The sequence below is a fragment of the Agelaius phoeniceus genome, chromosome 8, assembly GCF_051311805.1.
Source record: "Agelaius phoeniceus isolate bAgePho1 chromosome 8, bAgePho1.hap1, whole genome shotgun sequence".
Taxonomy (NCBI): domain Eukaryota; kingdom Metazoa; phylum Chordata; class Aves; order Passeriformes; family Icteridae; genus Agelaius; species Agelaius phoeniceus.
In genome coordinates, this window is record NC_135272.1 from 28949478 (window position 1) to 28975314 (window position 25837).

General features: G+C 38.0%; 1 protein-coding gene across 8 annotated transcripts in view; it reads left to right on the forward strand.

Moving 5' to 3' along the window:
* The window catches only part of MAST2 (microtubule associated serine/threonine kinase 2), a 187115-nt gene that overhangs the window by 49294 nt on the left and 111984 nt on the right, over positions 1-25837 (forward strand). The window lies entirely within an intron of this gene.

The window sequence follows — 25837 nt, forward strand, 5'->3', positions numbered from 1 at the left end:
TAATATTTTAATGTCTTGGATTACATCCAATAGTTTTGTGACCATTCCTATGGTAAGAAGGGAAGTATAAACTATGAGGCTTACCTTATTTTTGGGACTTCACTTTTACAGATACATACAAAAATCTGTTACATGACTTGTCAGACTTGCCTTAGAGTAGCCATTTTACTTGAGCATTAATTAAAAATTAAATGTCAAAGCAGATTGAATATTCTCATTTATTTTTGACATAGGCTTCTTTATTGCTTCAAATGCACAGTAATCCAAAACCAGAATGCAATTCAACAATGCAAATAATATTTATATTTTACTTTCAACAGCTATCATTGTTAAAATAAAGACTCTAATTTGTTTTGAACCCAAACATCCTAGTGAAGTTTTATTTTGTACTGGTGCTGTGGAAGCTGGACTCAGTTGCACTGGTCTGACCAACAGTAATCTGTGCCAGTGTCAGTGGTGTGTGAAAACTGAACTGATGCTTATGGAATAAAACTGCTGGAAGTGAGTGAGCTCCAAAACCTTGTGTGAGATGGACAGGGAATAGATTTGTGCTTGAGAGCAACATATTTTTCCCCTCCACCCCCCCACCCATTTCATTGTAATAGGATGGTATATAGCCTATTACATACTTGCTAGCATAAGTAATTGTTTATAGACCATGAACGTTGCCTATTAAATTAACCATGTCTGTCCCATTGTTTAACTTCCTTTGAGGAAAATAAATTTAATATTTTAACATATTGCTATTCATGCCTTGCTGATGCTTTAAGGCAATTACAAAGTAATTGCTGCCTTATGTGAATATGTTCTACATCTCACCTTTCTATTTATTTATTTATTTATTGCTTATTAATATTACTGAAATAGCTTGACACATACTATGCATATACCATGGTGACAGTGTATTAGGATAGTGCATTTCCTCATCATAAAATTAGCTGTATTTACTTTCTGTATAACTGAGTATATAGGAATAAGTAAGATTATTTGGGGTGAAGTTTTGGATAAATTGATATTTATTTTCAATGTATATAATTAGTTAGAGTTCCATAACCAAGAAGATTGTTTCTGTCCACAGATATCAAAATTTTTTTCAAGCCACTTATTGCTTTTCTGAACCTAGCATTTCTCATGGATGTTTTATCTGTTTGACATGCCAGGGAGTGGTTCTCATGCTAATTCTTTAGGGGAGTATTGGAAAAGGAAGGGAGATTGGAGGAGCCCAAATGTCCACCAGTGTCAGCAGAAGACACTGCTGGGAATGAGAATTCATTTCCCTGGTTTAGCTTTGTAGCATGGTGAAATTCCATCATTTTGGTGGTCTTGAGTATTTGCTGTCTAGATGGGGTGTTGTGTCTGTCCGCAGTTGGGTAGGTATGTGTAAATGCATATGCATATATATATATATATAGGTGTAATCAAGATCTACATCAAAAATGCTTCAGGAACTAAGAAAATAGGCTAAAAGGATATCAGGAAATAAGGCAGATGTCTAAAAGGAAGTTCATGCTGGATGATTTTTTTCCCCTCTGTATTTTGGAGTAGAATTTTTGGAAGAAATTGTGGCTTGGAAAAGTGACCATTTTTTAGTCAATTTCATCTTCAAAAATCAGGAAAAATTAAAGAGCTGTTGGGACATTGCCAAGGCAATATATTTAATTACTTCCCTTGGAATGCTGTGTGATACTAGTTTGAAAGGCCACTGATGAAAAAAATTAGTTTCTTAGTTCAAGCTGGATGGTGATGGCTTTTAAAATGAACATCACAGCCCAAATTAGGTTTTCTAATCCAACCTCTCCTCTCAAAGCAATGCTCATTCCAAAGTTAGATCAGGCTGCTGAAGGACTTGTCCAGGCTGGTTTTGAGTGTATCTAGGGATAGGAGATTTTGTAGCCTTTTTTTTGGCACCTGTTCTGGTACTTAAACAAGTTCACTGTGAAAATCTTGTTTCCTTTATGTTTCACTACAGGGCACTTTTTCAAATGCACACATGTTTTCCTTGTGCTCCTGTTTACCTCCATCACCTGAAATGCTTGTGATATCAACACTGTGATAACTTTGTCTTCTTGGGGAGCTCTCTCAGCCTTGATCCCTGCAGGAAATAGCTGTGGACTAGAGGGAGCAGATAACCAAAAGGAGCAGGAATGTTATAAATATATATATACATGCAAAGTCAATATAGTGGCACGTGGCTCCTCTGTATCACTTTCTTCATTTGTTCAGTTCTGCTTTTGTTGCATCCTGTTTGGTGCCACAAATTTGGTCTACAAATTTGTAGTGGTGAAATGTGCGGAAATTTAAGGTCCAGGAGAGGCAAATCAGATTTTCTGTGTACATGTAACTGTATATATTTATAATATACACACACATATAGCATGCTCACAGTGTGGCATAGCTGTGCAATAGTATTGAGAAAAGGCTGAGAAAGCTTCTAATAATGGAATATTCCTTTAATTTCTAGGCTTTCATTTTAGGTAATGAACTTGGACTTTTGACATGAATTACTGCCTAAGGACAGGTGCTAAGTGGTGGAGCTGTAAGTGGTGGAGCTGTTTCTGCTGCTCCGTACAGAGATGTGTTTTGGATTTCCAGATTATTTGGTGTTACATAAAATACATTGTGATGTAGCCACAAATGTTAGGAGGCTACCTAGGCTTGTTATTGTTCCATGTACACTTATTGTTGCTGGTATTTTAGTGCAGATCATAGCAGTAGTACCCAATGAACCCCTGTGAAGATGAACTGGTACTTTGCTCATCTTGTGCTAGAAAATAGTGGGGGTTTTGCTTTCTTATGCATGTGCGCTTTTACTCTTCTCACACATGCAAGAAATTGGAGTTTCTATCCCCAAAATCCTGATTAGTGAATGCAAGTAAGAAAAGTAATGGAGAGTTTGATATTCCAAATTTCAGACTCTTGCACACAGTTTATATTCTGCATTTGTGCTATGTGAGCAGTATCCAGATGTGGCTGGACATTATCACCACAGTTCCCTGCATCCATCTTTCCCTAGAGTGTGGTATCTCTCTTTCATTTTCTGCTGAAATTTGGGCTAACTTCAACTAGGTAATTTACTTTGTGGGACCACTTTTCTGCTTGAATGTGCTTATCTTGGCTAGTGTTTCTACTGCACAGCATGTTTGGCCAAAATATAATATACCAAAAACCCCATGCCTCCTAGCCCACCAGAAGAAAAATTCATTAGTTTTTAAGATAAATCTAACATTTTCCTCCTGGGGGCAGGGGAGAAATAGGGCATAGAGAGTATAATCTGAGTATTTGGTGGACTTGGTCTTGAGCTGGTTTATTTTACTCTAAGGACTGAGCACTTTTTTGTTTTGTTTTATAAGGAAAGGGAATCAGAAAATCAGTGGAATCTCTAAGCTTCAATATATTTAACAGTAGGAGGCTGACTGCACTGTACAGTTCAAGCCTTCTCTGGCAGTTCTTTGGCCATAATTTAGAGACCCTGAAACTTGATTGGCTCTTCCTAAAGAGTGTCTTTTAGAATTATTGGAGACATTTTTTGCTGGCTACAAAGCTCATTACAAGTTCTGATAAAAATGGTGTTAGTAAGAAAGTTGCTTTTTACTGTATTTTTATAAAAAAATTAAAGTAGAAATGGCTCACTAAAGGCCTGTAAGTTGTTCACAGTGAAGGAAGACTCTAAGTGGGAGTCAAAATTTGATTTTTCTGTTCTGGTGTTAAAAAACTTCTGAAATACACATTAATTAAATAATTAGTATCTACATTTTAAACTGAAAATTACCTTTGTAAGTTTAGCATGAAGATAGGTGCATCCTATACACATGTAAAGATCTTCAGATGTTACCAAGTCTCTTGGATTTGAGTTTTTGGAACTATGTGCTGCAGGGGAGCCTGCCATGGGAAATATATTAACAAGACTTATTTTATACTGCTCACAGATTTACCAGGAACATAACTGCACCCACAGGTCAGATATCTGCTGAAGAACTCCCAGCAGTGATGATGTAGGCAGTCACCACGTACACTGACATCTGAGGAAGAGATGATAACATGAGAAGATAAATAAAAATGATTTATTCAGATACTGAAATTTTAAACTCATCTTAGAATACCAGAAAGTGCATGACAGTTTTCTTTTTAAAAATATTAGTTAAAGAAAAAGAATTTTTTCAGGTTGGCTTCCAAAAGAAGCAAGATTTATGTTTAGGCTTGGTTCCTGTTCCCTCAGTAAATTTCCAACACCTGAAATTAATTAACAAGACAGTCTAAGTTCTTTAGCTTCTGTGAAAATTGGCAGCTGACAGGAGGAGTGGGATCTGCATTGGTGTTACCTGTGTGCAGAAGGGAAGTGACCTTGCTCTTGTACAGAGGTTTGGGGTGAGGGTGTCCAGCCTGTCTGGGCAATGTGCTCTGGCTTCTGCTGAGGAGGAGACTTGGGGAACTCTGCCAACACATGAGTGGTTGCTAGAATTCATTAACTAGATCAGTCATAAGCAACTGGTTTTGACTAAAGTCAGTGGAAAAATGCTGTGGAGTGTTATTGTGTGAGTCTGTTGTAATCTGGTGCTGGGATGCTGTGTGTCACAACGTGGGAAAATGGATTGTTGTGAAATCTGTGTGGCACATCTCACTGGAGGACTGAGGAGTCGTGCTCAGACAGGTGTGGAGCCTTGTGGGTTTTTGGTGGATGTCTTCTGGGCATGTGAGCTTTCCCACTGGTTTGATTTCTCAGGACTGGTGCTTGTGGTCCACTTGGCAATGGAGTAGGGAAGGGAACCAAATTTGGGGGGTCATGAGCTTCTGGCATTCACTTTGAGGGCACTAGAAAATGTACCAAGGCAAAAATGTGAAACCTTGTTAGAATAAAAAGTCCTTGAAACATGGACAAGGAGAAAAGGTTAAATGGTTTGCTCAGGCAGAAAAGATGGCATTTAGCTGCTGTCTTCAGGGTACTGTTAAATTGGTTTGATAATTTGCTGTAGTTAATGCTTAAATAAGTGCTTTCAGTTTGTCAGTAAGGACATTGTGAATGCTTGTATAGCTGCACTAAACTATTTATTTTCAGGCTGTGAGGAAAGATAAAAATACCAGTAATTAATATTCTACTACTTCAGGAAGAAAGGTTTTGTTAGCAGGTGACTGCATGAAAGAATGGATGTATGTGTGTGAACCTGAGCCCAAGGAAATGCTGGATAGAGGAATTCTTCCCAAAAATAAGCAGCAGTACCTGTTTCACACATTTCATTGGCTTGAGCATGTCAGCTGGACTTGCTTGTTGCCATGAATGGTGTTTGCTGCTGGTGACAGGGGTTGCTGTGCAGGGGGTGGGAGTGTTTCTCCTCCTCACCATCAGCCACTTGGAGTGTTTCACTGGTGTTAACATTGCTGCATTTTGTACTTGCTTGATGCTGGAAATCCCAAATCTTAAAGGGAAACCAGCTCTCCAGCCTAGCAACATAACATAATGCTGCCATGCTGCAAGACTGGTGTTTAATCTGCTTATCTTGAACAGTCTTCACTGCTTACAGAGACCCACTTACCTCTTTAATGAGAAGAAATGTCCTGCAGTGAGGCAGTGTGTATTTTGCTTCTAGGCTTATGTCATCAGTCTGGAAGTTGAAATTGGTTAGAGCACATTTTATTTTCCTGCTGTCAGTTCTGCTGGTTATGGTTGTCTCTTCAGTTCCTCAAATACATTGAAAGATGGTATAGAGGGTTTTTTGTGTTTTTTTTTTTAAAGGAAACCTAATTAAAACATGCCAAGTGAAAAAATCTAATTTTGAAAAACTATCACTATTCATTGGGAGTAGGCAGTGCTTTTGTGTTTTCAACAGACAAATATTAATTATCTTTGCATTCTAAATATTTGTAAATTGTGGATAGTAGTCACATACATCACAGAAAATATTTTAGGAGTAGCAGTATTTAATAACACCTAGAAAAGGTTCTCTAAAGTGTCAAGAGAAATTTAAAGTCAGTTGTAAATATGTGGCAGTATTTCCCATGTGATTTATCAGTTGGTCTTCTTTTATTTTGTATTAAATTGCTTTACCCAAGTCATTAGTATTTATCTGATCTGTAGAAGGTATGGGATTTTATCATTTCTGAGATCAAGACAGGATAGGCTTTTCAGGGTTAGTGATTCTTGAATTTCTAGGAGCTACTATTAAAAACATGAAGTAATTTGTGGACTCCAAAGTATTTTAGTGTTCTTCTCTGAAGGAGCAGATATTAAATCTTGGTTTTTAAAGAAATGAATACCCAAGACTTTTTGATGTGCATTCTTAGCACAACAGTGAGAGGCAAGAAGCTGGATTACTTTATTCAACAGCTACATGAATAGCAGAGTGTTCTTGCCCAACAGAGCAGTGTGCAAATGCAACTGTTTTTCTCGTGGCAACCAAGGTAGGTCAGGTATTCCCTGTAGTTTGTTTTCAATTGTGTGGATGTATTCTGAATTTTCCAATCTCTGATTATAGTTTAGCGGCTCTTTCTCTTTTTTTTCACAAAATGTTTGAAGTTTACATGGTCTTTCAGTAATTGAAGACACGGGGTTGGCTTTGGTGGAGGTGGACTTAATATTTATTAAGTTTTGCTCACTGAATCTTCCTGTTTCTAGTTGTTAAAGGTTTTTCTTAGTTGTGTGACTTCTGGCCTAGCTATCTGTGACATTCAAAAGAATTGCTAAACAAAAAGCCACCTAAAACTACAGTAAATTCAAGTGGTATGAAAATTATTTGTTAGACTAGGTTTAATGTAAGCAGGTATGCTTCAGAAATATGAATTTTCAGTTTACTCATATCTTGTGAAAACATTGGTTTTGTACTGTAAATAATGAAGCAGAGTTCCTTAAACTTGGCTTATGAGCTTTGGAATCATCATCTCTATTTAAAGATTTGCTATGAATCACACTTTCTCGTTTTGTGATTCACAGTGTGAAAGTCTATTCCACGTTAGAAAGCTAATTTCAGCTTGAATACAATTATTGTATACTGTAGTAGAAATATATAATATGTGACATTTTACATAAATGCTTCTACATGATTAAACCTTGAAGTTTCTTTTCTATTGTTTCAAGGATCAAGAATAAGATCCAGTAAAAAGTATTAGGTTGTTTCAGATTTTGATAGTGTTTATTCTAACATTCAGCCTTACTGTCCATAACTGTTCTCCAATATCAATTTTATTGATATGTGTGGAGGTAATCAGGGCCATTTTTCCATGCATCCCAATGTGTCGTGTGCTGTGGGGCTTTGGGTGAAGTGCTGCACTGCAGGCATGTCATAATATGGTGAATTAAGGGTTTAACTCTTCTACTTTCTATGCAGAATGCTTCCTGATAGATGTCATTGCTGCCTTTTGAATGAATTTCTTGAATAGATAATGGCATTTATGGTTTTGTACTGTTTCTTTTTAGAGATGAGGTATACATAGAGATCCTTGAAATCTGGACTTTGAAGTTATCAGCACCTCATCTGTGAATACATTCTCTGGATGGAAAGTGGTTCAGCTTTGTTTTTACCTGGTCAAATCTATAAATGACTCATTTTGCTAATAGCAATGCTCCCTTTAAATCAAATTATTGAAGCACAACAGATGCTTTTGTAGCCAAAGGTTTCTTTTTCAAAATGCCCTTCGGTATTAGTGTGATAAAATCATGTTTGGAATGAGGATGAATATAAATATTACCTATTGTATGGCAGAGCTTAAACAACTGTAACCTGATATAATTACTTTTAAATTACTTTCCTCAAAAGATGAAAATATTAATTGCCTCTGACATTTATCACTTGTTTTACATCAGCATAGGCTAATAAATGTCACTTGTACTGCCAGCCAAAAAAAAAGAAATGATATCAGATGTCACTGGGGTAGGTTGGTGTATTCTGTGAAAAAGGCCCTTTCTGCTCCACTGGTCCATGAGCTGTGGCTTGTTCCTGCTGGGGATGACTCCATGGGCTGAAATGGAGCAAGCCAAGCCCACAGCCATCACTTCCCAGCAGATCTGTGGCCCTGAGAGTGTTTCTGAGTGCTTCCAGTATTACACTGGTTTTTTTTCCCTTAGGTGTATGTAGTGATCTCCTTTTAAAAATGTGCATTGTTTGCCTTATTTTTCGTAATTACAGTGAACAATTTGGCTAAGGTGGAAGAATGTGTGCTGGCTGGTAGAGAGATCCCCTGGGGGGGCTAATTGTGAGGTGCCTGTTGGGAGGCAATTAGGATCTTAGAAAACCTAAACAATGGGGATAAATTTAAAGGCTGAAAGAGGAAAGAAGAATGGATTCTAGTGAGCTATGGGCAAGAAAAAGATTGGAGGTGACTTAAACAGGGACATGAGTGATTTTACATTTAAGATTGATTTCAGATTGCAAAGGCTGTGGGCTGACAGTTTATTCTCTCTAATGGTCCCCAGTCATTTACTGTTTGTTTTCCTAGCTTTTATCATTTTCTCTTTCAAATGTGAATGTCAGGCAGCTTCCTGTTCTGAGCTTGCTGACTGTTTTGGTAGGCCCTACCTTAAAACTCTGTGGACCAAATTTACACCTGGCAGTTCTGTTCCACTTTGTCTCAAAACATTTATTTATGAAATAGCAGCCAAAACTTCTCGTACTGAAATGGGCAAACATTGAAGTTTTTTAAAAACAATTTTATAATCTGGGATAGTTTTGCTGTGTGGTGACTGCCTGCTTGTAAATTTTGAGAGTTTGACAGTGCCAAGCTGATATTTTTCTTCCAAAGTGGCTACCATGAAGAAAGCCCCTCAGGGACATGAGACTACTGGAGACCTTCAGAAAGCAATGTTGTGCTTGATTAAGTTTAGACAGATGATGGAGTGATGTAGTAAAATCATTTTTGTTAAGGCATAATACAACATAGAATCCAGTGTAGTACCATTGGGACTGATAAAAATGAAATACTAAAGAAAACCCATGCCCTTACATACAGCTTTCAGCAGCAGATGCAATAGGTGTAATTTAGTTGTGTGGTGCTGGGAACATAATATTGATTTACCATGAATCAAGAGAAATAGCCTGTACCCTGCCTGGCTGTATGGATTGCAGCAATCTTGGGGAAACCTGTTACCTAAAAATGGTGCTGTAACAGAATCCCTTCTTTTTGATGGCTGTGGGGAGGTGAGTATAGCCAGGTGAAAAATCCAGTTACATATCTAAATGGGGGAGAGGGGGTAGAGGTCCTTATATAATGCTGCTGGGAATTGCCAATTTTCCATGTACTTAACTCACGCTTCTTGAAAAGAACAATTTCTTGAAAGCAATCCCTTGCATAACTTGCATAGAATTGAAGGCAGTGGAATGAGAGGGGTCTGGGGTAGATCTTGCCTTGTATTGCTCACACAAATAACTTCAACTTTTTGTGTAGCATTTGTGTACCACAAGATATTTTTCCTCTGTTTAAAAAAAATAGCAAGCAAAATAGCATTTGGGGTAAAGTTGCAGTGATTTCAAAGAAGGTCAGGCTGGTCACTGTGGCATGTGAGTTCTTTCTGGGAGGCAGTAGTTCTCTTAGTCTTTTATAGGAGAATTACTGGATGAAGTGATTACTGTTTGTGTTTTTTTGGCAGACAATATAATGCTACCAAAGGGTTTTAATAACTTCACCTTTCAACCAGAAAGAGCTGTATTATCTTACTCTTTGAGAGACTGGTGTATGGCTTTCATTCATTTACCCCTTAATCCTCAGGTGACCTAGTTTATCCTGTAGTAAGATAGCTTTAAATACCCTTGACAGAGACCCTGATACTCAAAACAAAGCACTCCTGGATTGGTGTCTTGGGTCTCTTTATGTGCTCATGACTGATATCAGGTGAAAGTGAGTGTTTCAAAAAACAATGATTCATTTTTGGTTTTGGACTTAAAAAAATTTCTCCATTGCAGGCAAATTGAAGCCTTGTCACAAGAGGGCTTTGCCTCCCCTCATTGTTCCTCATTTATCCTTATGCCACAGTGCAGATCCTTCTGCCAGGTCCCAGTTGTTCCACAGGTGAAGTCAGACAGAACTGTGCTCATTCTATAATGGGACTCAAAAGGGGGTTTTGTAGTTGAGTTCCTTCTGTTTTTTGAAAACTTTGGAGTTTAACAACCATCATTTCAATATTCTCTGCTTTTCTTTCAGGAAGTGAGCTTGATTAGAGGGCTGCTAAATTAACGTCAGCAGGGTGCATTGTGCAAATGAAACCTGACCACTTTAGAGCAGAAGGGATGATTGAAATGGAATGGTTGCCTTTTTTTTCCCCAGCTGGCAACCTTGGTTACTCCCCAAATACTCTTGGTGAAGAATTAGTGCTTCTAAACTCCTAGAAGGTAGATTTCAGAAAGCATTAAAATGATTCCTGTTGGTATTTCAAGAGCCCCCTGCTCTCTTGGAAAAGAACCAAAATAAAACCCAAAAAATCAAGCCAGCAAGATGCTTAGCTGTAGAAATAAAAAGAGGCCACCTTTGTACCTGGGCTGGGTTTTTGGGTCTTTGCTGAAGGTTCTTATGGAAATGGTTGATTTGGCTTTTGTTAACTTTATAAAAAAGAAATGAACAAATACTGTTTGTTTTCAGGAGCCAATGAGAGGCATAAATTTACACTGGCCTTGTGTGGAACACGTTGTGGTTAGGATGGGGAAGTATGGGTGAACCAAATATATGTGAAAGCTGCAAGCACTCAGTTTGGGATGCTGAGTTAGTTCTGATAGAACACAAAACAAAGGGAATTCCTCTTTAATATTTGTGTAACAAGCAGGTTCAGGGAATATATTATGCTACACAAAGGCAGGGGAGAAAAACCTCTTTGCCACTTTTCATCTTGGATGTGTGCCAATTTTAAAAAAGCAAAAATAGAATACAATCCTATTATTAGTGTAACAGATCATGATTGATAGTTGTTATGGCTAGAAATTGGTTTTAAGCACTGTATTTTGGAACAGCTTGAGCAATATTATAGGCTTTTACGTAACACACCTTTCTTAAAATCTTGTTTCTGCTCTCAGTCTTTCGACCATGCAAAGAGATATATTTGGACAAGGTATCTATTTTTTATCTGTTTGAAATAACATTCACTTTACTGTTCAATAATCAGCCTTCTTTTTTTCCCCTCTGAATCTACCATTTGTTATTTGTGTTGCTCTAAACTGCTCCATAGCAGCAAGAAAACAATAATGAAACTGAAAACGAAAACTGATTATGATGACAAAAAAAAAATTGTCATCAAATATATTTGAAGTAATAGTTGTAGTAAAAAGACTGTACTTAATTTCTTGAATAAAGATTTTTCCAAACTAAGGCCATTTTGAAGATTTATGCTTAAAAAATGTAGCCAAAGGAGTCAAAGTAGCTGTAAAGATCATGAAATGCAATAAGAGAGAGAGCAATAAGGTAGAGATAAACATTCATAGCATTTGAGCAGGATATTAGTTTTTAAAGGTTAAAATTTTAAATAAAATTCAGAGGAAATATTTTTTAATTAAAAATGAGGTAACGTGAGAAAAATGAAAGTTGAAATAGAAGTTGCACTCAGAGTTGTGGTCAATGCTTGATGTCCAAGGGGAGAACAGTGTTGAGGGGTTTCCTCAGTTGGGACTGACCCTGTTTAACACTTTGTTGGTGATGTTGGATTGAGGGCACCCTCAGCACATTTGCTGGTGTCACCATGCTGCACTCAGGAGTGGGTGACGTGCTGGGTGGAAGTGATGCCACCCTGAGGGACCTGGACATGTGTCAGAAATGGCCTGTGAGAACCTCATGAAGGTCACCAAGGCCAAGTGCAAGGTCCTGCACGTGTGTTGGGGCAATCCCAACCACAGATCCAGGCTGGGACATAACAGATGGAGAGCAGCCCTGCCCAGAAGGAGCTGGGGGTGCTGTGGGTGAGAGGCTGGACGTTCCCCAGCCATGGGCTCTCCCAGCCCAGAAAGCCAAATGTGTCCTGGGCTGCATCCAAAGCACTGCGGGCAGCAGGGGAGGGAGGGAATTCTTCCCCTCTGCTCTGCTCTGGTGAGACCCACCTGGAGCTCTGTGTCCAGCTCTGGAGTCCCCAGCACAGCAGGGACATGGAGCTGTTGGTAAAAGACAAGTCTATATTTGAGCCTGCATTTTGGGAGTGGCTGAGTGAGAGATTTGTGAGGTTAGCAGGAAATTAGGGGGGCAGGAAGATGAAATCCAAATTCCAGGCTGTAGGTCCAGAGCCTTTCAGTACCTTCCTATGTGAATCTATGCACAATGTTAATTCTTGCTACAGTGAAATGAATTCTTGAGTCAGTGGCAGGTAAACTGAGCAGTTGAAATCCCAAGTAAAAAGAGATACCTGTCAACCTGCTAAGAGTTGTTTGCCTTTGTAAATATAACAGAAATCAAAATTCATGGAAACAAAAATGAAAAAGTAGAAACTTTAGATTTAACAGTAGTAAGATGCTTAGAGGTTATTCACCATTGCTGCTGTGAAGTAAACTGGTAGGTTATTAAATTTTTGTGTTTGGAAAAATTACTTTAGAAATAATACACCAACTTCTAAGGTCAGGCAGTTTAAACCAAGTGTTTTAAAAATTGATTTATCAAGTAACTGTCAAGTTCTTAGGGAAGAATACAGAACTAAAAAGAATAGAAACCTCATAGGTGGAACCCAACAAAATGCTACATCCAAATAATTGAATAAGTTTCCATGAGAGAAATGCTGAAAGGATTGCTCTGGAAATATCTTTCTTGTGTTTTAATTGCCCTGTCAGAGAAGACGATCTCATTAAGTTTTGTTTCTCATATTAAAATCCATGTTTGGGTTCTGTAAATGGTTCCATACATCATCTATTTGTATTATCTTTTACTAAACGTCTGAGTTGGTTTCAAATTCATATTATGGATGAAAGGTTGTAGTAAATGTTGAGTCTAATCATATGGATATACTGTCTTTTGAACATTCCTGGAAGCAAATCTTATTTTGCTGCTTTAATATGTTTGAAGTCCAAATTAATCTTACACCTAGATTAGCATTACTGGGATGTGATAATGGATTAAGTACTGATCTTTTCTGCCCCCTGTTTCATCAGCTGCTTTCTTCTGCAGGAGTGGTAATTGCTTTGGAATGGAAATCTTCAAATAGTATTTCAGTTGATAAAGATTTGTGCAATATCCATGCAGATATTCTTTTGCATTAAAAAGGATTTTTCTACTATTTATTTTGACACATGTTAAATAGTGTAAGAGATATCAGAATGTGAATCATAATTCCTTAAAGAACTCATGTAATAGCTGCATGAGTCGTCTTGCAGAAATAAAAAATCATAACATGGAGATCAGCTCAGGAAAATCTTAAAGTAAAAATATGAGTATCAAATAAGAAATAGAACACTTATCCTACAAAATACCTAATGCCACAGGACTGACAACATACAAAGTAGAACATTGATAAGGGGACAATATGCAGTATTAGCTCAATGAGAAAAATACAAACATTAGTACTAACAATACACAAAAAGTGCTAATGTTGCTAATGTGAATAAGGTCTCCTGTTTTTTGTAACAGGTAAAAATTCATCTGTACTGTTTTGATCTCAAGCATTCAAAGACAAAGCTGTCAATTTCATGGAGTTTCAAATTGAAATATAACATAATTCCAATTTTGGAGTCCAAATAGAAACATAAGTCAGCTTTTAACTTCAGGTGAATTCTCCAGGGCAGACAAGTGTTAAGAAAGTTAATTAAGATAATGTAAGACTTTTAATGGACTTGCAGCTGTGCACGAGGCCACCCACTGCATCTGACTGAGATGGGGCAGCTTTGTGTCTTTGTGTCTTGTCCTTACCTGGGCACCTCCAAGCATTTAACCACGGCCTGGTCTGCAGACAGTTTGAGAATTAACTGAGAAATTAGACCATTTATGCTGTTCCTCAAGGACAGTCTTTAAACAATGGGAAAAACTCAATTGCAATATTTAAGGGCAGCCAATATGCACTGAGGTTGCAATAATAATTCCAGCTTGCAGGGAAGAGATTAAAACTTCACTAACAGTAAAATATTAAATACGATCGCTTGCTAAAAACAATTTGAACTTTGAACAGAGAGAAGACATAATTGTACAAGAAATGGAATTTTGGACATGGGAGGTTGCATTCTGATGCACAAGACATAATAACAAGCTAATGCTAAAAGAAAAGCAGGTTAGCTGCTGTTGTCCCCTGATGCTGGACAAAGTAGAACTTTCTCCAAAGTACATAGAATTATAATTTTAATTTTTGCACATAATACAAGATGCTGATGCATTAACAACACTGCCAACAATCAGAGTTAGATCTGAAATAATCCTTTCTCAGCTAAGAAAGATTGCATCTTCATCTCCAGAAGCTGTTCAGGAGAGACTTGTCACTCTCCTCCTGTTGCAGCATTAATGGTGGGGATTAATCAAGCAGTGTATTTCCAAAGTCCATATTGTATGTATGTGCAGTATGAAATTTAATAACCAAGTCAAAATTCAAGTAAATATTTTCTCTGATTAACATAAAGGTTCTAATTCCTTTTTCAGTGGTGAAAACCTCAGTGATTAGAGATGTAAAAACCTGAAGTAACAGCTCATAATAGTTGCTGGTGGAATGGCAGTCAAATGACAAAGCCTTTGGATTCTTGGTAGCTCTTCCTTCTCTTGGAAGAAATCCTGATCCACAGTGTCTTCAGGAGTTTGATTCCTATTCCTGGAGTGCATCCTCTTGTGAAAAGATGTGGTGATGTAGCTCCATCCATCCCAAATGACACATTTGTGGCATAAGAAATATTTCAGCTGAGACTTCTGTGTATCAGCAGCAGATGGATCCTTCTGTAGTCCTCATTTGCTGGAAATTGGGGCTGAGAGTCTTGCAGCAAATCCCTCAGAAGTAAACTGTAGTGCAGTAGAATAATGGAGTGGAGTAAAAAGCCAAAAAGGTTGATTGTACTAAAGAGGATTCACTGAAGGTGGGCCATAAAACAAACAAAAAAGTGCTCCCACAGAAAATGGCAATGGCAGCCGTAAAATCAGATAATAAAGGAATCCTACCATGAAGACAAAAAAGCCAAAAACAATTAAGCCCCCCCAGAGAATCAAACTAAACAGAAAACAAAAAGCAAACAGGCTTAGGACAGGGAGACACAGGCATAGAGCAGCAGCCATGTTGCCACTAAAAAAATCCTGTGCTTAAGCAGATTAGGAAAATTCCTCTTGCCCTAAGCTCCCACAGTTTGCCTGCTATATATATTGTAGGCTGTTTTTGAATGCCTCCATAAATTGCACATGTAGAAAATGCATTCCAGACACCTGTGGCTTTCAAGCCTTTTGTTTTCTAAAGAAAGAAGTCAGTTGTAAAAGAATGTGTTGGAAATAATGCTGTAATCTGTGGTGCATCCGAACAAAATTTCCTCTTATGGTGTCTTTGAGGTTTGTATATATACAAAAGAAAATGTGTGAGCTTTCCATTTATCCCAGGAAAATAGAATTTCTTTGTGTCTGTGTATTCATAGAAATCATGTGTATGTATGAAATATGTGTATGTACTGTCCAATTGTATCTCTTTAGGACCACAAAGAATTTAAGTACTTTATTGCTACTGTTTTACAAGCATAGTCTTCTGAAAATCAGAAACTTTTAGTTTCCCTTTGTATGGAAATGGAAACACACCTATTTGAGTGCATCATTTCTTGTGCCAGCATTGTCCTTTGTTCTGAGTAGCTTTCCTTCTGTGGGAATTCTTCCCTCAGTTAATCCATGAGACTGTCCTCACTGCAGCCAAAGACTTCTTGTGCTGGAATGATGGCTGCCAGCATTTGAATATTCATTTTAGATAAACTGGAGGCTCTCCTTGCTGAGCTGTGGAAGGCAGTGCTGTCACACTGCAGGTGTTTGAAGATACTTCTCCTTTGCCTAGAAAGAAAAGTTATTTCCTTTCTGATGAAAACCCGTTCAGTAGTGGTTGGAGGGTTTTTTCTAGCTTTAGGCTCAAGTATGTATTCCATAGGAAAATGAATTTCAGGAGTAGTAGCAAGCTGTCTTGGCCAGGAGTCTGTCATTTTTCTTTGTGAACGATGTGCCCAGAACCAGACATGGCATCATAGCTGCTGCTGTGCTTCTGATTGAGCTAATGCCATTATAATAATTTCCATATTATGTTCCATCCCGTTCCTGATGCTGCCTAACAGCCTGTTTGCCTTTTATTCCCCAATTAAAGCTGTCCATTGTCTTCACAGTTTGTCCTCTGTCCTTTGTCAAATTAGTTCTGGTTTGGCTGTATGTGGGTGGGTGAGGAGTGAGTTGTGTATTTGATTCTGATTCTGGTTCTGATTCTGGCCCTCTTGCCTGATAAATCCCTCACACTGCCAGGATTTACAGGAAATCCACATTTGGTTCTGTGCAGTATCTGCTATTGCAGTGTAATCTGGAATTAAGTTAGGAAAACTCAATCTAAATGGAAAACCAAAATCTCAAATTTCTAACATTTTGCAGTAATAAAATAATAACACACTTTTGAAATTCTACATTAGTTGTTTGGGTTTTGTTTTTAGTTCTGTATGTAAAATTTTTGACCCACCTACAACATTAGCCAGCTTTCTGTCTTATCATCTGGGATACTGAGAATGCCCAACCTGTTCAGAGATGCAGGAGTGAAAGGAAAAGAAATTTCTAACTTGTATGTAGAACAGGAGACAATGAAAAGGTTGGCTGTCATCAGCAAAGAGAGAATGCCTCAAGTCAGAAGAGGTAAGTAAGTAATGCCTCAAGTAAGAAGTAGCCCATAAATTCAAAATCTGAACTTGCTCTTGGATAGATGTCACCTATTTTTAATTTACTTAATAAAAGTAGAATAGAGTGGGAGGAGAGTAAGTTTAATCACTACTTGAAGGAGAAGCTTAATTAGCATCAGGTTCTAGTACCTAACACATTGTTAAACATTAGAGACAGGTAGAAATCTGGCATCTAAGTGAAGGCTTCTCCAGTTTTTGCAGAGAATGCAGATCACATGATGGAGCAGGTCTTCAGTGTGTTCATGTGTGTGACTCAGGGAGCTCTCAGCACTGAGAGCACAGGTTTGCTGTTAAAGTACCTGAGCTGGACAAACTTAGTAGAGAGGCTCAGAGGTGAGACCTGCAGGGACACACAGGGGCAGCCCCTCTGCGCTGCTGCTGAGGGTGGACCTGAGCTTTTGGACAAGATCCTCCTTGCAGACAGGGTCATTGCATCCTTCTGTGCTGAGGAGGCTCCTGCAGCAGAGATGATACCCCCAAGGATAAGGGGAAGCTGACTGTGGTAGTGGGTGATTCTGTGAATAAATGCAGTTAACTCAGGTTCTGTGTGGGAGGTTCAGGGAGGGATGCGTCCAGGGTAACTCGAGGTTGCCAAGTGGGCCATTGAAATACAAGATTTCTGTGATAACATTCTCTGTAATACCTGCCAGTTCTGTGTGTGAGAATCTGTAGACAAGAGATTAGCAGCCCACATGTGTGGACAACATAAAGGAGTAAAAAGGAGGAATTAGGAGTGATGGAAGCTGATCATGTCTTTGGCACCAAAGGCTTCTGCCCAGGAGAAACACTGCACCCCAGTCAAGAGAGAGTCGTGCTGTGGGCACTAAAAAGGAATGTAGAGGGCTGAAGACAAACCCAAAATAGCATCTCTTCTTGGAGTTCAGACTGCTCTTTTGTTATCCTGGTGAAGCACTGGCCCAGATTGAAAACTTCCATTGTTGTGACTTGTTCTATCTTTGCAGCTTCCCTGATCTTATTTAATGTTTCCTGATTGTTGCCATTGCCTTGAGCTGAGAATTGGTAGCACAGCCCTGGAACTGTATTTTTGGCTCTTACAGGCTGGGTTTCCTGCCCAAAGGGATTCTGTGATGCATTTCTTCTGTAATATTTTTATCCTGGTAAATTTCATCCACAGAGCATCTTCCCTGCTCCCACAGCTTAATCCATCAATCCTGATAAGTAAATACTGACAGCACTATCCCACAGATTATCCTCCTGTGGGCAGGTGTGTGGGATGCCTGTTACAGAGAGTGGTTTGATGCCAAATATACTTTTGTTTTATTTTCCAGGCTTCTAGAATTCATGTAGAAGCACCTGTAAGTTCTGCTTTGCTTTATGCAGTATTGCACATGGTAACTCCATGGAACTGTAGCCAGATTCATTTCCCTTTCCTGTATCTTGCTATTATATTGTTTATTTGCCTGTTGGCTTTTTGAGCCCATTTTTTGCTCTCTGCCTTTCCCAGGCTCCAGAGACTTATTTGCTTTGATAGGAATACCTGAATCTGTGAAGCAAAAACCTTCTAGGCTTGAAGGAAGCCATAGATGAAGATTTTCAGACACTACAATGAACCGAATTTCTCACCTTTTCCATTGAAATGAATGGACATTTGTGTAGTGATGTTCCAGTACTGTTTTGAAAATACTATTTTTTTGGTCAGTCATTTGCTTTAATAGTTTCTAGGTCTGAACAGTGGAATGCTATTTAAGTACACTGAACTTAGGAAAACTTGAAATATTAAGATGGAAATAAGGTTTTGCTCTCCTCAGTATGGTAATTTTACAATAAATTCTTTCAAGTTTGTATAACAGTACAGATTCTGCTTCCTAGAACCAGTACACATTTAAATGCTCTCTATCCATTTGCATTTAATGTTAAACTTGGGTAGGGAGGCTATAAATATTCAATTAGAATAAAATGAAAATGGGAAAATGAAAAGAATATTTTATTAATCTATAATGTCTATTGATTTTTAGGTGAGTAGGCATAATGTCTATTGATTTTATTTTTTTAAGGAGCATGTACATAGCAATTTAAGCACTCTGGACATAAATGCTGGGCAGCTTCTTTCAGGTGGGGGAGGGAATATGACTTGAGTTGCTTTTCCTTCATCTGAAAAATAACCCAACACCATGTTAACAAAGCAGTAGACTTTCCCAGGGGCTCACCTAGTAAGACACCAAGCTCACTACATCTGGAAAACTGCTTTTAAATGTTTTTGTTGCCCAGTCTCTGATAGTTCTTGTGTCCAGGTGAGCCATCCTAGGATTTTTCTTAAATAAATACTAACCTGACTTTTACATTTATTTCAAAGATAAATGTTCCTATAAAAGTAAGTGATGAGCAGAAAAGAAATATTTATTATTTAAGAAACTACTGTGGAATTAAAAGCAGTGAAAATAAAGTGGTACCTGTGACACACTTTTTTTTTTTTTAATCCTGTAAGTGAGGAAAGATCATTTGAGATGTTAACTCTAAATTGTCACTTAGCACATATGTAAATCTGGACTAACCCCAGGGGCTGCACTGGGTTTGTTTTGGGTGTGTGTGTGTTAGAGAAATCCCCCTATAGCCAGTCATCTGTAATTCCTTGACTAGATGGTGGGTTTGCTTCCTGGTGTTAAAATTCTGAATTCAACAAGTACAAAGTTTGCATTAAAAACCAAATCTTTAAATCTCCAAAGTTTTTTCCTCCTGATTAAACTGAAATGCTTAAAATACAGTGGTGAATTTGGAGCAACGTTTCAGCTCCAGGAATAGGATTTAAATTGGAATTTAAGTAGGAATCACCATCTTGCCTTTTCTTTGCTGTGCTTTTTACTTTGTGAGAAACTGAAAAGTGAAACATGTTAAAAGAGCTTTGAGCCTCAAGCAGTCAGACCACATTGGAACCATTTTATCAGTTTCTAAACTATTTTATTGAAATGAAAATTATCAGTTATCACAGAATTTAAATTTGGAGGAGAATTAATTAAATTAATTCAATTTTGTGTATGCACTAAATGATTTTGCAGGATCACTTTAATGCTTTTACTAATCCTTTGTTCTGGCTGCTGAAGTTGCACTTCTGTTGTGAGAATTTGGGAGCACCAGGACAGCTTGTGGCAGCACTGCCTGAGAGAAAACATTGTGGAAATAGGGATTAAGGAGTTAAACATCTAAGGGAAACAAACCAAGAATTTTATTGATGAAAAAGATAACTTATCATACCAAGGAGCATGGGTAGATGGTTGCTATCAGGAAATGAAACCTTGAGTCATTCTTTGAAAGCTATTTAGGTTAGTTCTTCACAGATGGTCACTAAACTTCCAATTTTTTTTGTTATTTCTTTGAAGTTTGGTCCCTCTCAAACAAAAATGTAACAAGTTCAGTGAAAAATCTCATAAGGCTTTTTTTCCCATTAGTTAGCAACATAAGAATTGCTTTATTGTCCACAGCAAACATTCTTTGTATAGGAAGTCCTCTAATGCACATAGCAGCACATCAAAATTGTAACTTCTACTCTGAAAAAAGCTCTTGAGTTTGGGGTGATTGTTAGTGAGGTGGGATAGACAAAAGAAAATGACAATAAAACTTCAAAAACAGCAGTGGGAAAGCTTGTGCAGAGGTATAGACCTGGTTTTTAGTAGTGTGAGCACCATTTGTACTTAAATGCTTCGATGTACTGAAGCTTTTTGCCTGTTAGATAGTTTGCAGTTTCCATGCTGCTTTTTCTTTCCAGTATGAGTAGCTTTTTTTGTGGCTTTTATGAAATATGTATCAGAGGAGCAGGGACTTTGGTTCTGGTATTCAAGTTCTCCTACAGTACATTACAGACATCAAGTTAAAAACATTGTATTAAAGACTTTTTGGCTCCCCAGAAGCTATTCTGAGCTGAATGCTTTAATCATGCATTGAATTCAACCTGAAACTGTGAACAAGGCCATTGATTAGACTTGTGGTTTTGAGGCCTGTCAAGTTGAGGAAAAGCCCCTTCCCAAATCCTCTTTGAAGAAAGAGACTGTTCAGTGACAATTGGTGATGAATTTTCAGGTATTGCAAGTCTTTGGAAATTTTTTCTGTACCCATAAATGCAAACAGGAATATACCTTAAAACCTCACTTTGAAGCCAACAGCTGAATTAAAAAAAAACTTGCAGTTTCTTCTAAAAGGAGTAGAGGATGAAGAGGAATGCACAGCAGAGAAATTACAGTGCAGACAGTCCTGAATACCTGCAAGGCTTTTCCTGGTGATGAAGTCAGTGCTTGTTCTAATTTGAAGTATGGTAAAGGACAGAAGGCAGAAGTTTTAGATATTGATTAGTATCTTTTGTCTTGATATTTTCAGGAGAGTCCATATTTATAATTTAAATGCAGCAGAAAGAAAATCCTTGCCAGAACATGTCTTTGTAATAGAATCAGCTGTTTCTGTCAGCCCATTACAGAGCACAGTAATCGCCCATCAGAGCTAAAAGTCATTAGGCACAGTCTGCACTTTCTCAAAGCTGTGCTTTGGGAGTGAGTGCCTGTATTTTACCACTGCTTTAATTGGGGATGAATTTTCCTTTACTCTGAAACAGATCTCTTGGCACTGAGTAAACCTGAATTATCCAACTATATTAAATGTAGGGTTGTTCATAAATAAATCTGTAAAAGATGCTTAAATGTATCCCATGCTTTTTCATAGGAGAAATCTGAGTGATCCAAAAACTTCAGTTCTCTTGACATTTGCAGAATTTATGATGTAACTATAGGACAGGGCTGGATGTGGTTATTTAAATATATGCCCAGGGATGAGGTTGGTCAGTGTCTATGGTTCCCAGCTCACCTGTCTTTCATTTTGAAAGCAATAAATGCTGGTTTTGTGAGATATGTTCTGTCTCCCCTAAGCCTGAAGTTTTTCTTAGCTACACGAGGAGAAAACTTTCCCCACACTGGGTTTGATCTGTAAATGAATGCTGGGTTTGGCCTAGCACCACTTTGCAGTTTCTTAATTTATATTCCATCTTAGAGCATTGTCCCACTGTTGAACCCTTGAAGTTAATATAAGATTGTGATTTTAAAATTAGAGTTCATTTGGTGATTATTACAGTTCTGTCTCACTGAAATGGAGACGACAATTTAATTACTTTTTTCTAATTTTTTTTTTGGTCTTTATGATTAATTTAAATATGCCTAAGCAGAAAAAACCCCACCAACAAGTTTGAAAGTATGAGTGAAAGATGATAGGAAAGCATGTTCCAATTTAATGTTTGGTTTTTTCACTGAAATGATTGTTTTTCAGCACTAATAATAAAAAGTTGTGGTATAAAGGCTTTGTGTTATAACTGAAATGAGTCATGCTGGGTGTGTAGCCACCTTATATATATCCAGGGGTGAGTATTCTTCCTATACAGATAGTATGTGTAAATGTCAAATATCTGTGGCTTTTGCTTTTGGTGTAAAAAAATATTTATTTTTGGGGAATGAAGCAACAGAGCCCTTTCTTTCATCACTTTTGTCAAGGGTTTATGCTCCAGTATGGAGCCCAGCAGGCATAAGCAATATCAGAGACTATTCACTTCTGAGGGCAGAAAGAGAAGTTAAAATTCTCTTGTTTGCTTACAGAGGTGTAAATACTGTCTGGCTCTGATTATTCCAAATTTTCACATGGTGCTCAGCATGTGGATTTCTTCACTAAGTGGATGATGGTCTGTAACTGTTCCTTTACAGAAAATGCTCAGAGCACCCTGTCTGTCCCTCCTCCTGTGGTTTTGTGGGAAGCAGTGATTTGAGAGGGGTAGGCTGAAGTGCCTCATGTAGCTTAGCTAAGCAATGGAAAATTACATCTGCTTGTTCTGTAAATAATGTCCAGTCAGAGCAGATGTAATTAACTACTGAACTTAATGGATGCCACGTGAGGTTACAGATGCTATCAGTCATAAACTAGATGAAGGCAAGGGAGCTTTATGTGCTTGGAAATCCTTTTAGGACTAATTACTAAATATCTTTAAAATTGATTGCTTATGCTTTCAATTTCTGAGAGTGTTTTCCCATATCTGTGTGGATGGATTTGATGCAGCTTTAAGGAAGGATGGGAGACACCTTTATTGTTGAGGCTTTTTGAGGAACTAAAAGGTTTCTCTTCCCTGGGACTTTCTCCCAGAGCTTTACTGTTAGGAAACCTGGTGTTATTTTAGGGCTGGCAAAGCTGTCCAGCTGTCTGGCAGCACTGGCCTGGCACATTTTTCTTTTTGTCTAAATTAATTGAGGAATAGACAATTGTAAAGATAAAATTCTATTGGTGTGTCACAAGTCTTGGCCTAACATTGACAAAGAAATTGGAGACATGGGGAGTACCTCTCAAAAACAACCACCAAATTTAATTTCTGCCTGTTTGCTTTCCAACACTTCACAACTGGGGAGTCAGTGAGAAACCAGCCTGACAGACTTTGGACTGGTGGGAGAGACCTGCTGCTTATGTTAACACTGAACTGAGCATGTGCCTTTTGTTCCTTCAACTATGGTATTGAAAAATGTCCAATTTATTTTAATATAATATAATACCAATGTATTTCAATATAATTTTAGGGGCAACCTTTGAATTTTGTTCGTGGTCTGTATTAACAGTGCACTGAATGAATATGAGCTGATGAGCCAGGGCTGGAGTTTTCATAAGATGCTCATTGTTTTATATAGATTTTTGTAGGATAAACCAGAAAGGTTCTTGTGGAATCCTTTTGTTGGGGTTGGTTATTCAGTTTTAAGGGATATTTAAAGAGTTTAAGAATCAACCTTGTTGTCAGGTAGCCTTGATGACAGTTAATTTGTCTAGAAACAACCTTTTAAGGAGTAGACCTGTGTATAGTAGAAATATCAACTGACTTAATCATAGATTAATATTAGTATGAGCTACAAGGGAGAGAATAAAACTGGATTTGTTTATTTGTAATGCTCTTGGCATTTTTAGCAGCTGTGACTGTTTCCTTGTGACCATTGCATGCCCAGTCTTGAAGGAATTTTTGGTGCAAGTCAAGACAGAGTAATTTTAAGAGCGGTTTCTAACAATAGCATTACAGCTGGAGTTCTGTACAGCTCTGAGATGAGACTCTTCCCTGCATTTTCTAAAATTTTGCAGAATGTGACCTTTTGACTTAAATTTCTGAAACTGGCGCCGTCTGGCAAAATGGAAGAGAATTTTGAACAGTTGCTCCCATTATTTGGGGTGAGTGTTCAGTGCTGGGCAGGCTCTTTCACACATCAGGAATCTGCTTCATGGCCTTGTAAAACTAGAATTAAGTAATGAGAAAGATTAATGAGCTGTCTAAGCTGTGTGCTTTATTACTCTCAGTATTCCTTTGCCTTTAGGTTAATTTGCGCAAAAATATATAAGGAAGATTTGGAACATTTATTATTGGTGTTATTTCTCAGTTTTTTAAGTATAACCTTTTATTTTACAGAGGACTACCATGTGTCTCACTTTTTATTTTGTTGCTACACATACACACACACATTTTGGGTTGCTGCTGTTGTTTAATTTGGGGAATAAGTCATCATAATGGTCTTCCAGAGCTGGTGCTGTTGCAATTTATGGATTGTCCGTTAGGAGAATAAATTCATAGTTTTTCTTCTGCTCTGCTGGTTTTTTTTTCTATGCTTCTGCATCTTGGACTCTAGGTTGCAAAATTCAAGGTGTAATATTTAAATTTACTTTTTCCTGCTAGTGAAATGACACCTTAAAAACATTGTCTCTTATGTGCTCTGTAACATTTAAAAGTAAGTTTGGCAAATTTACTTGAAGACAGCTGCTTCTATGGTTGGTTTTATTTTTTAGCCTTGAGGAAAGCAATCAAGTTAATAGTAAATTAGTTTGTTGATGTCTAAGGATTGAACAGCTGAGTTACTGTACCCCTGTTATTGTGACCAGGGCTCTTAGAGGTTGTCTTAATATTCAGAAGCCACTCTTTGTTTAACCACAGCTGAAAAGCTTGGGATGGAATATAAATCTAGGAATTGTCTTTATTATGGGAAGAAAGAGACTTCTGCTTGGCTGAGGGCATGAAATCAGAGTGACCCTGTGCTCCTGGTCCTGAGAAACAGAGATAGGAAAGAATCCTGTGGAGGAAATGAGAGCTGCAGGACTGCAAGTCACTCATGGCTGTGGCTGGTGAGGGATGCGTGGGTGCCACCCTGCCTGGGCTGTGGAAAAGCTCTGCCTTTTCCTGGGGCTGGTCCCTTCATCCCTTGGGAATGTGGTTTGCATCCCTTGTTTTTATTGCCATTTGCCAGTCATGATGTGTGGTTTCAGTCCTGTTTGTTGCCATGAGCAGTGGCCCATGCTGTGCACTGTGTAATGTTGTATTTTGGGCTGGAAAACATGATGTAATGTACAAAATATGGAGCAGACACTCCAGCTTACTAAAATACATATAGATATAGTATATATATACACATAGGAGTGGGCACTGAAAATATTCTGAAGGAAAGTGTGAATTCTTGCCTATTTTGAGATGTATTCTGGAATTATTTTAGGTCAAGTAGCCAAAATCCATAATCTTATGGAAAGCCCTGAGGTTAAGTGATATGAAGGGTTAGTGGGAAGCTTCTGGTCACATATATTCTTGACAAGTTAATGCACAGATGTGACCTGGATCCTTAGCTTTGCTTACCAAAGAATAAGTTTCTGTTGCCCATTCAGAAGGGCTGGTGGGGGAGGGAAAATAATTTGCTGTGTTTGAGAATTTTGCTTGAAGTTTAAAGGGCTTTTAGCTTTATTTCCTTCTGCAGTAGCTCTAATTTGAAATAAATCCAAAGGCTTTTTATTTTGCTGACTAGTAAGGGATTTCTAAGCTGAAGAGAAAAGAAAGACTGGAAGATCTAAAAGCATGAAATGCATCATTGGCTGATTTGTGACCTGTGGGTCGAAAGACTGATGTACACTGAATATTTAGAGAAATAAGGCTGCCTGTTAGTTAAACAGCTGAGGGGTTTTTCCCCATTTGGTTTTATATGTTAGAATAGTTGCAAAGGATATTTTTATTGTCATGCAACTTCTGCTGAGGTAGAAAATGAATCAAAACAATAACTTTATTTTGCTTTGAACTGGTAGTATGTTTAGGGTAGCACTGG